This window comes from Mustela nivalis (assembly GCF_964662115.1).
Source record: "Mustela nivalis genome assembly, chromosome: 2".
NCBI lineage: Eukaryota > Metazoa > Chordata > Mammalia > Carnivora > Mustelidae > Mustela > Mustela nivalis.
In genome coordinates this window covers 12,875,162-12,889,714 of record NC_139021.1, presented here as the reverse complement: position 1 = coordinate 12,889,714, position 14,553 = coordinate 12,875,162, and the positions used below count along the sequence as shown (strand labels likewise).

At 50.6% G+C, this 14,553-nt stretch overlaps 2 long non-coding RNA genes across 10 annotated transcripts in view; one reads left to right on the top strand and one right to left on the bottom strand.

The window, feature by feature from the left end:
• LOC309859192 overlaps positions 1-14,553 on the top strand; it is a 223,321-nt gene that overhangs the window by 144,878 nt on the left and 63,890 nt on the right. For 4 of the 9 annotated variants that reach the window (XR_014308595.1, XR_014308597.1, XR_014308598.1 and 1 more), the window contains one exon: positions 69-194. This is a non-coding gene — a long non-coding RNA (uncharacterized lncRNA). Of the gene's footprint in view, positions 1-68; positions 195-1,395; positions 1,532-2,321; positions 4,670-14,553 lie in introns of all 9 variants that reach the window. The other 5 variants (XR_014308591.1, XR_014308593.1, XR_014308592.1 and 2 more) reach the window with 4 other exon arrangements.
• On the bottom strand, positions 7,648-14,523 carry LOC309859193. The gene is made up of 2 exons (XR_014308600.1): positions 14,275-14,523; positions 7,648-12,419 (listed from the first exon to the last, which is right to left on the bottom strand). It is a non-coding gene; the product is annotated as an uncharacterized lncRNA (long non-coding RNA).

Genomic DNA, 14,553 nt, shown 5'->3' with positions numbered 1-14,553 from the left:
CTCATCAAATCTCTTCTGTGTCAGCCTTGATTCTAATACTTCTCTGTCCTTTTCTTGCCTGTTTACAGAATCCCATCATTACTTGGATTTTGGTGCTGTCAGTCTGAAAAGCAGACGTCCCCGTCTGGTACTCTAGAGGGAATGTCCTTTCCTGAATGAAAAAGCTGGGCCATTTGGGGATTTGGAGAATAAAGGTAAGAGATTTCTCCTCTTGAACAAACACTAGCCTTTGGAATCAGTGATCTCCTGCAACACAAGTTGGGTTGTGGTTCTTGACTTCTTGGCCTGGTTTCCTGTGCTGATTTGAGAAGCCGGCTTCCCGTAACCTCCCCCTGACACCTGGGACCTGGTTCTCGGCATTCGGTGGCCTCAGTGTCATGCTTTGGGAGCTCTCCCTCTGTGTCTAGCCGGGGATGGAGCCCACCCCCTCCTAGGTGAATACCCCGCACCTTTCCTTCTGGTCGTCGAGGCGGGCGGATACGCCCCTGTCCTGCTGAGACGTATGGAGACTGCATCACTGGGGGAGAGGAGACGGTACATTGTGGGCAAAACACCTTTTGGGTGTTTGTGGGGAGAAAGACCCCCTATCTCCCTCCCACCCCCTCGCATTGCACGCTTAGTCGCTCCAAGTCTGAGGCTGTTTGGGGTAAAGGAAGAGGTGAAAACCTGGGGTTTCGGGCAGACCTGGGTGTTCCTGGCTTTGCCACCTGCCTCACCGTGGGCGGGTCACTCAGCTGCTCCAAGCCTCAGTTCCTTCGTCTGCAAGATAGGGATCGCGTCAGCTCTGGCCTCAAGAGGATGTCGCGGGTATTGAAGAAGATGGTGGAGATAGTTCATCACGCTGCCTGACATGGAGAAGGAAATGCTCCAAAACAGGAGGGGTTTTTTGTTTTTTCTTTTTGTTTTGTTTTTTTGTTTGTTTGTTTTTTGTTTTTTAAGATTTATTTATATATTTGAGATAAAGAGAGAGAGAGCAATAGCGTGAGGAGCAGAGGGAGAGGGAGAGAGAGAATCTCAAGCAGATTCTGTGCTGAGTGCAAAGCCCAGTGTGGGGCTTGATCTCAGGACCCTGAGGCCACAACCTGAAGTGAAACCAACAGTCCGACGCTTAACCACCCAGCACCTCTGGGTGGTGGTGGTTGTTGTTTAAACTCATTAACTACACCTTGTACAGTTCCTTCTGCACAGCAGGCTCTTTCCAAGTCCTTGGTCTGCTCTTCTCTGTGTTTCTGCTCCCACCAGGTCCCCCTTCCCTGAGCAGGGTGCCTGACCTCCTCCCGCGATCTGGGGCATGCCTCCCTCAGACCCCGCTGCGTCTCTCCCCCACCCACGCCCGCGCCCCCAGTCGTGCATGACCTTGTTTAGAGCAAAGGCCTGTCTTCCACATCCTCACAGCCCTCCCGACACCCACCTGATACGACTGTGGATGTTGTAAGAACAAAGGAATGAGTAACTAACAAGGAGGAAGGAGAACGTAAGAGAGAGAACACCCAAAGAGGAAAGTTCTTAAAGACTTAGAGCAAAGAATGAGGTCGGTTGCAATTTTTTTTTCTTTAAAAAACAAGGTGTTGAAAAGAATGAATCACAACGGAACATGGAACCATGGTTCAGGCGGGGACCCGTGAGAAGACAGGTGTGGCCATCAGAGGGAGGGCACAGCAGAGGACAGTGTTCATGCGCCTGTGTCTTTTCTCTTGTGTGTTAAATGTGTCTGAGTGCATTTGGGTTTTTTTGTTTGTTTTGTTTTGTTTTAAAGATTTATTTATTTATTTATTTGACAGAGAGAGCTTGCAAGTAGGCAGGGAGGCAGGCAGAGAGAGAGGGAAGCAGGTTCCCTGCTGAGCAGAGAGCCTGATGCAGGGCTCGATCCCAGGACCCTGAGAACATGACCTGAGCCAAATGCAGAGGCTTAACCCACTGAGCCACCCAGGCGCCCCTCTGATTGCCTTTGTATCTCTCCTCTCCTGTGCCCGCCGTGGTCCAGTGACCCACATGGTGCGAGCGTGAGGCCCCGCCCTCCACTCAAGGTGCGGGAGATTGACGTGCACCTGGGGTTCTCTAGACTCTCCACAGGCAGGGCAGGTCACTGGGGCTTTCTGGGGAGTGGGGAGGTGGCACATGAGTGAGACCTAGTAGGAGCCGAGCCGATTTGCAGTTGGGGTGCCTGTGCACCAGCATCCTGGTGCACCTGTGTCCCCACTGCCGTGTCAGGAGCTGATGGCCTGCTTTGGGGTCAGAGCTCATCTACACTGAGTGTCGCTGCCAGGCCACCTGGTCTGCTCTCTGGCACTCAGCCAGTCCCTTGCCGTTTGCTTCCACAGCCTGCGCTCCGAATCCAGGTAGCCGACTTCAGAAGCGGGAGTACAGCGAAAGTGCCTCAGTCTCTTGTGGGATCACCCTTTTCCCCGGAGCACCTGGCATTAGGGCTGGAACAAGCTGCCCCCACTGGGAATGCAGACAAGGGCTGATGGGACTCTAGTCATTGGCGGGACGAGCTGCGAGCTGGGAGCACCATCTCTTGCTGCCGCAGCCGTGAACATGAACAGTGTTGCCTTCATTCTGTGAATGGAAGAGCGGCCTGACCCATCATCTGTCTGGGGGTGACGGGAAAGGAGCGTCCCCAGAATTTAGCTGCCGGGAGTAGGCACATGGAGCAGGGGTGGGTGCTGAGCTTCCGAGGAGCAGCGTGGTGAACACCCCGGCAGGGCTGGTCTGTGCTGGGGCCTCCGAGGAAGGTGTGCACCCTGTGCTGGTGCGGGTGGTTCTGGCCGCCCGAGCACACCGGTTCCGCCGGGGGCCTGTCTGCTCACACCCCTGCCGTCTGTGAGCCTGGGTCCTGGAACAGAGGTACCAGTACGCCTGCATTCTGTCCCACCTCCCCCTCCCAGGGCCCTGGGGACCCTGGGCAGGTCCTTTACCCTCTCCAGGCTTCTTGTCTCTCAGTGGCAGAATGGACCAGTGCCCCCTCAGGCTGGTCTTGAGGAGCCCAAAGCTGGCCTGAAAAGAATGCTGAGCCAACGGGAGCCCTTGTTGCTGGCTTCTCCACCTCCTGACCTGTCTGCCTTCCGACGGCTGGTTCTCCCATCCCCACCCCTGCTTGGACATACATACGGGCTTGCCTTCTTCCCTTTGACTCTCACCTTGCTGTTCTGGAGTCTTCTCCTGCCCCTGTTCCCCTGGGAGTGTCTCTCGGCTCCCACGAGTTCTTCTCAAGCTGCCCCCGGCCCTGACCTTTGGGGGAGAGGGTGTCTGCGAGCTCCTGCTTGCCGGCCTGTTCGTGGACAGGAGCCAGCCCTGGTCCGTGGCCACCGCTGTGTGGTCGCCTCCTGTATTTCCCAGTCTGCAGCACTGAAAGAGCTCCCAGCCCACTCGGGACTCTGAGCTTGAAACAGAAAACATATTTTCACCCAAACACCTCTGCCATTAGCCCATTTGACTATTTACTCTAGTTCTTGTGGTTTCATGCTGAGGTTTTTGGCTCATTGCATTTGACCTGGAGTTTATTTTTAGTAGTGAAGACAGAGTTCAATTAATGTCAGAGTGTGAGGGCAAATGCAGCAGAGGGATTCATAAGTCTGAAGGAGAATGCGCCTAATTTTGTTGTTTCTGACCCTGCCTGCCGGGCCAGCAGACACCGAGCCTCCTCAGCTGTGCCCCCGTGGGCTCAGGCAGAGGCAGGCACAGTGTCCTCACCATCCCAGGAAAACAAAAGTGTTTCTGGGACTCTGTCGGGTGCACTGGGCCAGCAGCTGGCCGCGCAGATGGACAACCACTGCGGTTATCATTACGTGTGATCATTATTGTGATTATTATTAGAGTAAAGGCCAGACATTGTCACTTTGGCTCTTGTTATGTCTCCAGTGGGCTTCGTTGTCTCCGGAAGCAGCCTCTGACTTTGTGGAATACCGGCTTTTCCCCCTGCACTGTAAATATTTTGAGTGTCTTATGCTCTCTCTAGTCCCGGCTTTTGGCATCATGACAGGCACACAGGACGTGCTTGGGAGATTTTTTTCTTGGACTGACTGAGTTTGGGCTAGAGAGTTGGAAACAAGGCAGAAAGCCCTCCTCTTTCAAGGGCTCCCCAGTATGCTTTGGAACAACCTAAGCACGGTCCTCTGCTTTAGGGCTTCCCATTTATGAAGGCCTCCCTCATCTTTCCTCCTGCCTCTTCGGGCACGAGTCTGGACTGAGAGCCGACAGCATCCCACTCGGTGGGCATCCGCAGTAAAGGAGGGAGGAGCCACCATTCCTGCTCTGAAGGCAGTCTGGGAATGGAGACTGGCTTTGTGAATCCCTGATGTCGTGGACAGCATGTCTGTGTCTTCCCACAATTCACGTGTTGAAATCCTACCCAGAATGCCGTGGTCTTAGGAGGAGGGGCCTCTGGGAGGTGATGAGGTCATGAGGGTGGAGCCCTCGGCCATAGGATTAATGTTCTCAGAGAAAGGACAGCAGAGAGTCACTTCTCTCTGTCTCTGCAGTGAGAGGGCGAAACCAGAAGACTGAAATCTGCCAGCCCCTAGGTTGTGGACGTCCATCCTCCAGGACTGTAAGAGACGAATGTCTGCCGTTTAAGCCACCCCATGGGTGGCATCTTGCGATGGTAGGCTAAGTGAACTGGGATGAATGACCTGGAGACTCAGAGAAATGGTGCCGGTAATGAAATAATGTTCGTATGCCCCCCCCCACCCCCCCACCTCACCCAGATTCGCAGCCTGCAGCCGTCTATCCCAGCCTGGCTATATTTGAGTGAAGGGAAAAAGCTTAAATAAGGCCAGAAGGGTGGGACCCTGATGCACTCCCCATGTCACAGGGAGCTGCACTGGGTCAGCCCATCCTAGTGTGTCTCTTGGTACCTCTCACCCCAGAGGCCCCTGATTCCTTCCAGGTCGCTTCCCAGCTTGGGCACCACATTTTCTCCGGTTAGAAACCCTTCCCTTCCTGCTCCTCTGGGATCCAGGTTCGTCTGGGTGGCTGGCTTCTAGGTTTGTAATGGGCAAAGTGACGGCCCCACGTGGCACACCGCAGGCTCGCGGCCTGGTTCCTCTGGTTGCTTCCAGAAGCCCCGCACTGCTGCCCTCTGGGTCCCTACTGTCACTCAGGAGTGACCAGCTTGCTGGAATTCACATTCTTCTGTTCCAAGCCATTTTCTCTCCCGTTTTGTCACTCTGGTGGAAGGAGTCGTGGTGGGTGCCTTTGGGAAGAAGACACTGATCAGAGGGATGGATGCAAGCAGGCCTGTGGGGCAGTGGTGGTTGTTCTTGTTGTTTTAATATCCCTGCAAACATAAAACTTTTATTAAAATGAGGGAATTGACCCCTTTCTGCATCGTACAGTGTTTGGCCTCAAGGACTCATGGCCATGTTTGTGCTGCTGTGGACCAGAGGCACCCTGGCTTTGTGCCTGTGGGAAATCAGATGGGGGAGGGACCTTTAAAAAGGTTGGATTAAGGAAAAGTTTCATAAGAACAAAAGTAAGACGGGGGAAAAAAAAGAGAAAAGGAAAAACCAATTTAAACCACACCGTCCTCCCTGAGCTTGCTTCTTTCCTGAGTGTCAGCCTCTCCCCTTGCTAGGATGGGAGCGAATATCCCCGGGACTGGCCTCAGCTGGAGAGGTGGAGCAGAAGGGACCCAGGAAGGAGACCTGAACCCTGGTCTCTGCTTTGCCACCAGCCAGCCCTGTGCTAGGAGGAAGGTTCGTGGTGCTTCTGAGCCTCCGTTTCCTCGCTGCCCAGTAAGCTGCTCTGAGCACCAGAAGACATTGTAGCTCGACTCTTCTAAGACGCCTGAGATGTTCCACCAGTGGTCGAGGTGATGCGTTCACGGGCCATTTGCTTTGGGTTTTCAAACCTGACTGTCCCCAGTGATGATGGAAGGGAGCATCAGACAGTTGTCAGAGGAGCAGATATCGAAACAAATTTTCCAGGAGTCATGATTTTTACCTGGACCCCCTATGCTTCCACTCTCCCATGCATATTCTACACACATATTTTTTTTTTTTAAAGATTTTATTTATTTATTTGACAGAGAGAAATTACAAGTACACTGAGAGGCAGGCAGAGAGAGAGAGAGAAGGAAGCAGGCTCCCTGCTGAGCAGAGAGCCCGACGTGGGACTCGATCCCAGGACCCTGAGATCATGACCTGAGCCGAAGGCAGCGGCTTAACCCACTGAGCCACCCAGGCGCCCCTCTACACACATATTTTTAAACAGATTTTCCTTTAGAACAGATTTCTGTTTTACCAGGAGATTGTGGCAGTCCTTCTGAAGGGTCCCGCATATCCCACACAGTTTTCCCTACTATGAACATCTTCTGTTAATGTGGCACATTCGTTATAATGAATGACCAATATTGATTTGCTATTATTAACAGCAGTTTATACTTATTATTATCCTTTTTTTTCGATTTCTCTACTTTTCCCCTGATACTCTTTTTACTGCCCAAGGATCCCATCCACTCTACTACATCTAGTCACTATGTGTCCTTAGGCTCCTCTTGGCTGTCACAGTTTCTCAGACTTCCTTTGTTGCTGATGGCCAGTAGGTCAGGTGCCTTGTAGACTGTCCCTCAGTTAGGATTTGTCTGATGTTTTACCCAGCAGTGGACTGGGATGATGGCTTTGGGAAGGAAGACCCCGGGGGCAAAGGGCTATTTAACCACACCATATCAAGCAATATACTGTCACCTGAGTAATCACTGTTAATGTTAACCTTGACCAACTGGCTGTGGTGCCATTCATCAGAGTTCTCCATTGTACTCTACTCTCCCTGCCCCACCTTCTCCTCTGTGCTTAGTCGGATGTCACTGGGTACAGCCCACACTTAGGGAGCGGGAGACTGTGCCCCCTTGGTGGTGGAGCAGTTACGCACTATGTGGAATTCTTCTCCGTTGGGCGATTTTTCTTCCACGCCATCCCTATATACGTGTAGAGATATCTGTATCTGTTCCTGTATCTGTATCTCAATATGGAGTCAAGGATATTGATTATATACTTTGGATTAAAATCCAGTGTAACTTTCTTTATTTGCACATGTTTTTCTAACTTTGGCCATTGGGAGCTCTTTCTGTGGGCTCTGTCCTTTGACATACCATTATTTTGACATACCTTCCATTATTATAGGAGTTTTTGTTTGCTTGCTTTCTTGTTTGCTTGTTTTTGAGTATTTCCTTACTTTCTGGCACTACTTATATATTTCCTGTCCCAGACCTAGAATCAGCCATTTTCTTAAGGAGCCCAGTTTGTTGTATCAGCAAATGGTATTAGAAACCAAGATGTGGGTATGAGATGTGCTCACAGCTACTGGGATGTCACCGTTCCTAGGCCTTCCCAATGACAGTGATGAAGTACATGTGTATATACTAACTCACATCCAACCACATGCGTATACTAACCCACATACAACCACACTCCTATACTAACCCACATGCAGCCATGCGTGTATACTAACCGGCGTATACCCACACATGTATACTAACCCATATACAGCCACGTGCATATACTACCCTGTGTATACCTACCCACACGCATATACTAGCCCACATCCAACACCACACATATACTAACCCACGTCCAGCGGCACATGTATACTAACACGCATATACCCACACGTGTATAATAACCCATGTAAACCCACACACATATAAATATTTGCATAGGTATCGGTCTGAATCTATTTAAGCTAACCATGAATTCCACTGATGCCCCAGCTGTAGTCCATTACTGCATTATATACTATTGAACAGACTTGTTTTTTCCAGCCACATTGATTGGCAAGAGGTGGTGATGAATGGTGAAGTCCAAAAGTCCACATGGGCAGAGAGCCGTGGGCTGAGAACACTGGACTTTTCCCTGTGGGCACTGTGGTCTCATGCGCAGAAGCGACGATGATCTGGACACATGCGACAGAGGCTCAGAGACGTGTCCTGCCCAGAGTACGTGTAGACCAGGATGCCATCACGTGCACATCGACCTTTGTTCATTTCTCCCTGTGCCTGTGTGCCCTTCTTGTTCCCTTGGCCTTCCTGTCCTCCTGCAAGAAGCCTTCCCCATGTCAGCCCTGCTTCATGCCCTCTCCGCCCACTCTTCCAAGCCCATTGGCCTTACCACATCAGAATGTGCCCACCATCCCCCCCCTTTTTAATTGAATATTTGTCTGCTTCTCTTAAGTAGACCAAACCCACGAGAGAAGTGCTGTGTCACCTCAGCAGGGGCTCACACAGCCCCCCAAAACCAGGAGAGGTTTCGTCCATTTGGTTTCTGAGGTTGTCAGGAAAATAAAGCAGTGAACAAGACACATGCCTGGCTTTCTTAGAATTTGCCCCACACTGAAGGGGAATGAGAGCGTTCACATACAGTGTGGGCTGCCCTCCCTGCTTCCATTTCCTACTAGCTGTCTCAAACTCCTGTGCCTCCAGGACCAGGCAGGCGATGGGAGTCAGTGTTGTGGGCCTGCTGGGCAGGCATCAGGGCTTGCTGGGGAACTGGACAGCACACAGGGCCTGGCTGCCCAGCTGCCCGGCTCAGGTAAGTGTCCTGCCGTGATGTCCGGGGTCTGTGTCTGACTGCTTATTTCTAAAACTTTTGACTCTTGCCCCTGTGCATGCCCACTGTCAAAGGAGCAGTGGCCAGCCCATGACCCATCATGGCCAGATCTGATGGCTCCAGGGGGACCATAAGCCTGGGAGGGCGGAGGCCTTGCACCTTGCTCTTCGCCGCTGTTCCTGGTGTGGTAACTTGGTCCTGAGACCAACAGTGGCGTGTAGTGTGCATGGGTTCCTTTTGGCTCCACACTTTGGGAAGCAGCTTCACTGGCTGCGCCCGGGCCCGCCAGACTTCTCATCATCCCACTCTTGCACCCCCTCCCTAAGGGGACATACTACTCTAAGCAGCCACTGCTTCCCCGATGCCTCAGGGTCCCCCTTTGGCCTTTCCAGTAAATGGCTGTTTAATCTGAAATCCTGCCTCTTGAAACAACAGATAGACTTCCTCTTCCAGGTCGAACCCTGATTAATACACAAGGTCTATTTTTGTATTTCCCACTCCTGTCCCCTTTGCTCATCTGAGCTCGGAGCACGTTTCCAAACTTGTGACTTCGAGGCCCAGAGTGGGCCGCCCCACCGCCCACCTGCGTCCTCTGTGCCCGGAAGGCCTGTCGCTGACCCTCGCCGGCGGTCGTCTCCACCTCCTCCTGCTGCCACCCACGACCAGGGGCACTCCCGGGGGGCTCGCCGGCAGCCCGTCTCCACAGCTTGCTGAGCGGAGTGGGTGATGCTTCGGGTTTTCCGCTGTAAGCACCGGTCCCCAGGGTGTGCTGGGCTTCTCTGTGTCTGCAGGGGCGTGTGCCTGTGCGGGGTGTAAACAGCCCCGTGGAAATAGACCAGGGCAGGGCAGACGGGGAAGTGAGGCTGGCCTGGGGAGAAGACGTGGGCCGGGGCTTCTCGGGGGGTTTCCTCTGGGCCGTGAACCCACTGAAGGCCGCCTCTGGCATGCATACCGTGGCCCTTCACGCTCCCCATGGCCACTCACCTAGGAGTGCCTCCTTGACACCGAAACGACTCTTGTGTGTGATTTGCCCCTTGTCTTGGTACCCTGGTCTGAATTCACCGTCCTCGTGGATTTATTGGCAGTGGTGTCAGTCTGCCGGCACTGCTGTGACAAATGACCACCAGCTAGGTGGTTGAAAACAACAGAAGTTGATTCTTTCTTAGTTCTTGGAGTCAGAAGCCTGAAATCAAGGTGTCAGCGGGACCATGTTCCCTCCGAAGATTCTAGGGAAAAGTCCTTTCTCTTCTCTGAGCTCCTGGCGGCATCTGGCGGTCCTTGGTCTTTGTTAGCTTGTGCTTGCAGCTCCCCTGTCTCTGCCTTAGCCTCCCGTGGGTTTCTCTCTGATATGGCTATACTCAAATTTCCCTTTTCTTGTAAGGAGTAGGGCCACCTTAATCCAGGGTGGCTTCATTTCACTTGACTACTTCTACAAAGACCCATTATCAAATAAGCTCATATTCACAAGGACTGGAGAGGTAGGACTGTAACATGTCTTTCCAGAGGCACAGTTCAACCCAAAACAGGGCCTACGAAGAAAAGGTTACATCTCCTGTTTTTATTTTATTCCCTTCTTAGAAAATGGCTTTATTTGTGTATGTTTTATTATAATACAGGCATTTATGTGTACAATTGACAAATACTTATGCAGAATTTGGGGGCTGTGCTCAAACACGAGTGATGAGGGCATACTCCAAGAGCACAGAAATCAGGCCACCGGTCTGATGCATGGACGGGCCAAGTCACAGTCTCCTTGGATGGCCATAACAAAATACCATAGAGTGGGTGGCTTAAACAGCAGGACATTTATTTTCTCGCGGTTCTGACACGGAGGAGTCCAAGATCAAGGTGCAGCTGATTCATTTTCTGGTGAAGAGTCGGTTCCTGGCATACAGATGGGCACCTTCTTGCTTCCTTACAGAGAGAGAGAGAGAGAGTGAGTGTGTACACAGGCTCTATGCTGCCCCTTCATATAAGTATCCTAGTCCTTTTGGATCCAGCTCCAGCTTTATGACCTCATTTATCCCTTGTTACCTGCATAAAGCCCTGTCTCCAAATACGGTCACATTGGGGATTAGGACTTCAACATATGCATTTCTGGGGAGACAGTCCACAGCATGTCACATCTTCTGGATTTTATTATACAGTCCAGTGCCCTTGGGTCTTGTGAATTACACCAAAAACCTGGAGCCTGGTTAGGCCCCGACTTGATTTCCAGCTATACCTGGTTTTTATCCCGGCATTTTTATCACTTTGTATTTTATTTTGTTTTATCATCAGTGCCTGGGTGCTTTGGGCAAGTTAACCACCCTCTCTGAGCCTCCCTTTCCAAATTACAGATGCCTTTGTCATTCTTCATGTCCACATGGGGATAATGCCTGCCTAGGGGGCTGTTAGGAAAGGGTAAATGCCACCACTAAGTAGGTGCTTAGTAGCTGCAGGCCATCTTCCCTTCTGCCCCCCCCCCCCCGCCCCCTGCCCCTGCCCTGCCCTGCAGCGATGGCTCCTCACCCCTGCTCCAGTGAGGCAGGGGGACTGTGGAGGGCTCCCTGTGGGTGCCACCCTCCTTGAGGCCTCCCGGGCCCTGTCTTTCTCAGCCCTCTGATTTATCATCCGGCCGTGTGTCTTGTCTCACTGTCACCGATGTCGTTGTCGGGTATTGACTATCATTTGGATTTTTATTCGTGAATTTGTCTTGCTCCAGACTAGCTCGTAAAGCAGGGCTGTGGAGTCCAGCCAGCTTGTATACAGTAGGTGATCATGACTGAGAACTTACTGGGTTGGTCATGTGGTGGAGAGAGGAGGGCTTTGTCCCCCATGGCCAGTGCTTCCCCTTTCTCACCCCTTCTTCATCTCAGAGGAGGCGGGAGGCAGCACGAACAAGTTCTGCTTCTCCCCTCCTTGCCCACTGCCCAGGGCGCAGTCAGGAGGAAGCAAGGTCTTCCTAGTCATAGGTAAGAGCCTGGCAGGACCGTCACAGGTCACGTAAACCGGTGGGAGTCCTCAGCCGTCCCTTACTGCTGGCAAGGACTTTGGCGAAATCCCAGTCTTTCCTTTTTGCAAAATGAAGCTAATCATGACACTGGCCTCGTCAGGTGGGGGTGGAGAGGAAACGAGTGACTGTCTGTGCGCCCTCAACCCCATAACAGTCCAGGCCAGGAGAACCACTGCTCTCCAGGTGACCTCTGACCTAGGCTTCCAGATTCCAGCCGCCTCTCTCTTCTACGCACGGTTTGACTCCGGCCGGGTTACTTCCTCTCACTGAGTGTCTGTTCTCTGTTACCTGTACAGGGAGTATTGCTCTTCTCACTGTTATGAAATGTCCACAGAGTGACATAAAGCGGGTTATAAAACACAACACAAAGGTTGGGAGTTACCACGAGCAGGTTTGATTGGGAAACTTCGTTACTACATCGGTATTGTTTGAGACTTGTTATTGTAAAGTCTGGAGCTGAGGCCCGGTGGGAATTGGTATAGATTCAAGCTCTCGAGTCCTTCCCAAGTAGCCCATGAGTGGGGCATCCTACAGCTATGGGAGAGCCCCTCTCCCTGGTGTTTTTTGTACGTGTGCGTGGCCTGGACTCCTGCCCTTGTGAACCCTCTGGAAATTCCTCCGTGGCCAGATGCACCTATACTCCCTGTTCTGTGGCTCCTGCTCCCGGCATCTTACCCTGGCGTTGGCGTGCCAGAGCCGGTTTCCTTAGTTCCTTCATCAGGTGTTCTGCAAGTTGTAGCGATGAACGTTGGCAAGAGAAAGTGGGTGCTCTCCAGCTGTGCTGGGGGCCAGGGTGGTGATGAATCAGACCAGCTTTGTTGAAGGAAGTTTTGGCAGCACCTCTTAAACTGTTGAGTGGGTGCACTTCTGATGAGTCAGTCCTGGAGGAACAGGAACAGTAGAACAAGTTGCAAAAGATTCTCCTGCGACAGCATTGATAAAATGGCAGAACGTGAAGATAGCCTCACTGCTAGACGGTGCCCTGCTCCGCAGTCCCCAAGAAGAGTGAGCTGTTCTGTTCTCCTCAGTGCATCTGATCAGGAAGTACATGGTGCTGGTTTGTCCCATCCCTGAGAATATTGACCTTGATCACTTGATGAAGGTCAACCTGGTGTCTGGCCGGTGTAGACACTGTTAAGTCACTATTTTTTCTCTTTATTATTAAGAAGTATCTTATTGGGAGATACTTTAAAACTATGTAAATAGTGGGTTTCTCATTTTACTTTTACCTGACTAATTTTAGCACCCATCATTGATTATTTGCCTGAAACTGTTCAACTGTTGGTGCTAGCTTCACAGTCGTCTGTCTCATTATTTCTGTATTTATCACTTGGGATTCTAATGTACAGAAGAGCTTTCCTTTCTTTTCTACTCAAAAAAAGTATTCATTTTGGCAGGAAGTCATGCATTTTTATTATATTGGTTACTATTGGTAACAACAATTACTGTTTTGCAGTTTTTTCTAGATCTGGCCACTGGGGTGTCCTTCATGTTGAGCTCTGTGTCCTTTGGACATCGTCTTTTGAGCATTGCCTTACTTCTTGGCACCACAATATGTTCCAGTCTCATCTTGTCTGTCCCTCCCCCAGCCCTGGAGTCAGCCACTGCTTCAGTGGGAATTCTTGCCAGAAGCCCATATGCTGAAATTAGTAATGAGGAAATTGCCGACACAAACAAATTGAGGGACATTTCTACAAAATAGCTGCTCAGTACTCTTCAAAAATGAAAGACACAATAAGACTAAGGAACGATTACTGGTTGAAGGAGACTAAGGGTCATGTCAGATAAATGCCATATGTGGCTTGGGACTAGATTCTGGGTTGGAAAAGACACTATTGGTAAAATTGGAATAAAGTCTCTGGATTAAGCAATTAATATTGATTTCTTGATAAGACTTGGTAATTGTACTGCACAAGACATCTGTACTGAGAAGTTTCAAGGCTGTGGGAATTCACTGTATTTCTAAACTCTCTTTGGAAGTATGGAATTATTTTGAAATGAAAAGTTAAAAAAAAAGAGGCGCCTGGGTGGCTCAGTGGGTTAAAGCCTCTGCCTTCAGCTCGGGTCATGATCCTGGGGTCTTGGGATTGAGCCCCGCATCGGGCTCTCTGCTCAGCAGGGAGCCTGCTTCCCACCGCCCCACCGCCTGACTCTCTACCTACTTGTGATCTCTCTCTGTCAAATAAATAAATAAAATCTTAAAATAAATAAATAAATATTTTAAAAAATTAAAAAGACATTTAAGTACAAATAAGATAAATTTATATATACTTATATGGATAGGTGTCCAGTATCAATTGAATAATAGTCGTACTTTTTGCATAGAGTTAGCCCACTTTTGTAAGGACTGTAACATATCTGACAGAACAAGACAGAACAGTAGAGGACACATGCATGTTCTGTAACAAGACAGAATAATAGAGGACCCACACATTTTTATCAGCACATGGGAAAAGTTCTGAGAAGGGTCTGTACTTCTTGTTAACAGACATTTCTGGGAAATGTGATTGGAAGTTGTGAGAAAGCAGGAGCTTTGAGTCTGAGTTTTTCTCTTTTTAAAAAAATAAGAGCATGTCTTACTCCTAGAATGGAAAAGTTGTGAGCACATGGGTTGTGTGTGGATATGCTTCTGCACACGTGCGTTTAGTTCTGATGACCCCCATCCAGCCCAGTCTCCGTGGCAGGTCCCTGCGCACAAGCAGTGCAGAGCAGAAGGTCTACCCAGTGAACACTCACCCACTTTTCAATCCACTCTCTGCCTTCCTCCATCTGATCCTTAACATATCCATTGCTGGAGATGCATTGGGGTGGGCGCGCCTGCAGTCCGTGCTGGTTAATCATGAAACCAGCTGACTCATCTTACCTCTATCCAAGGAAGCTGGCAATTGTTCACCCTTGAAAACTTGAGGGGAGAACTTGATGCCTGAGTGCATGTTCTTCCGGTCTTCCCAGAGGGGTATAAATTAGAAATTTGCCAAGTGACAGTCATCATAGTTCCTCCTCAACATAGTAATG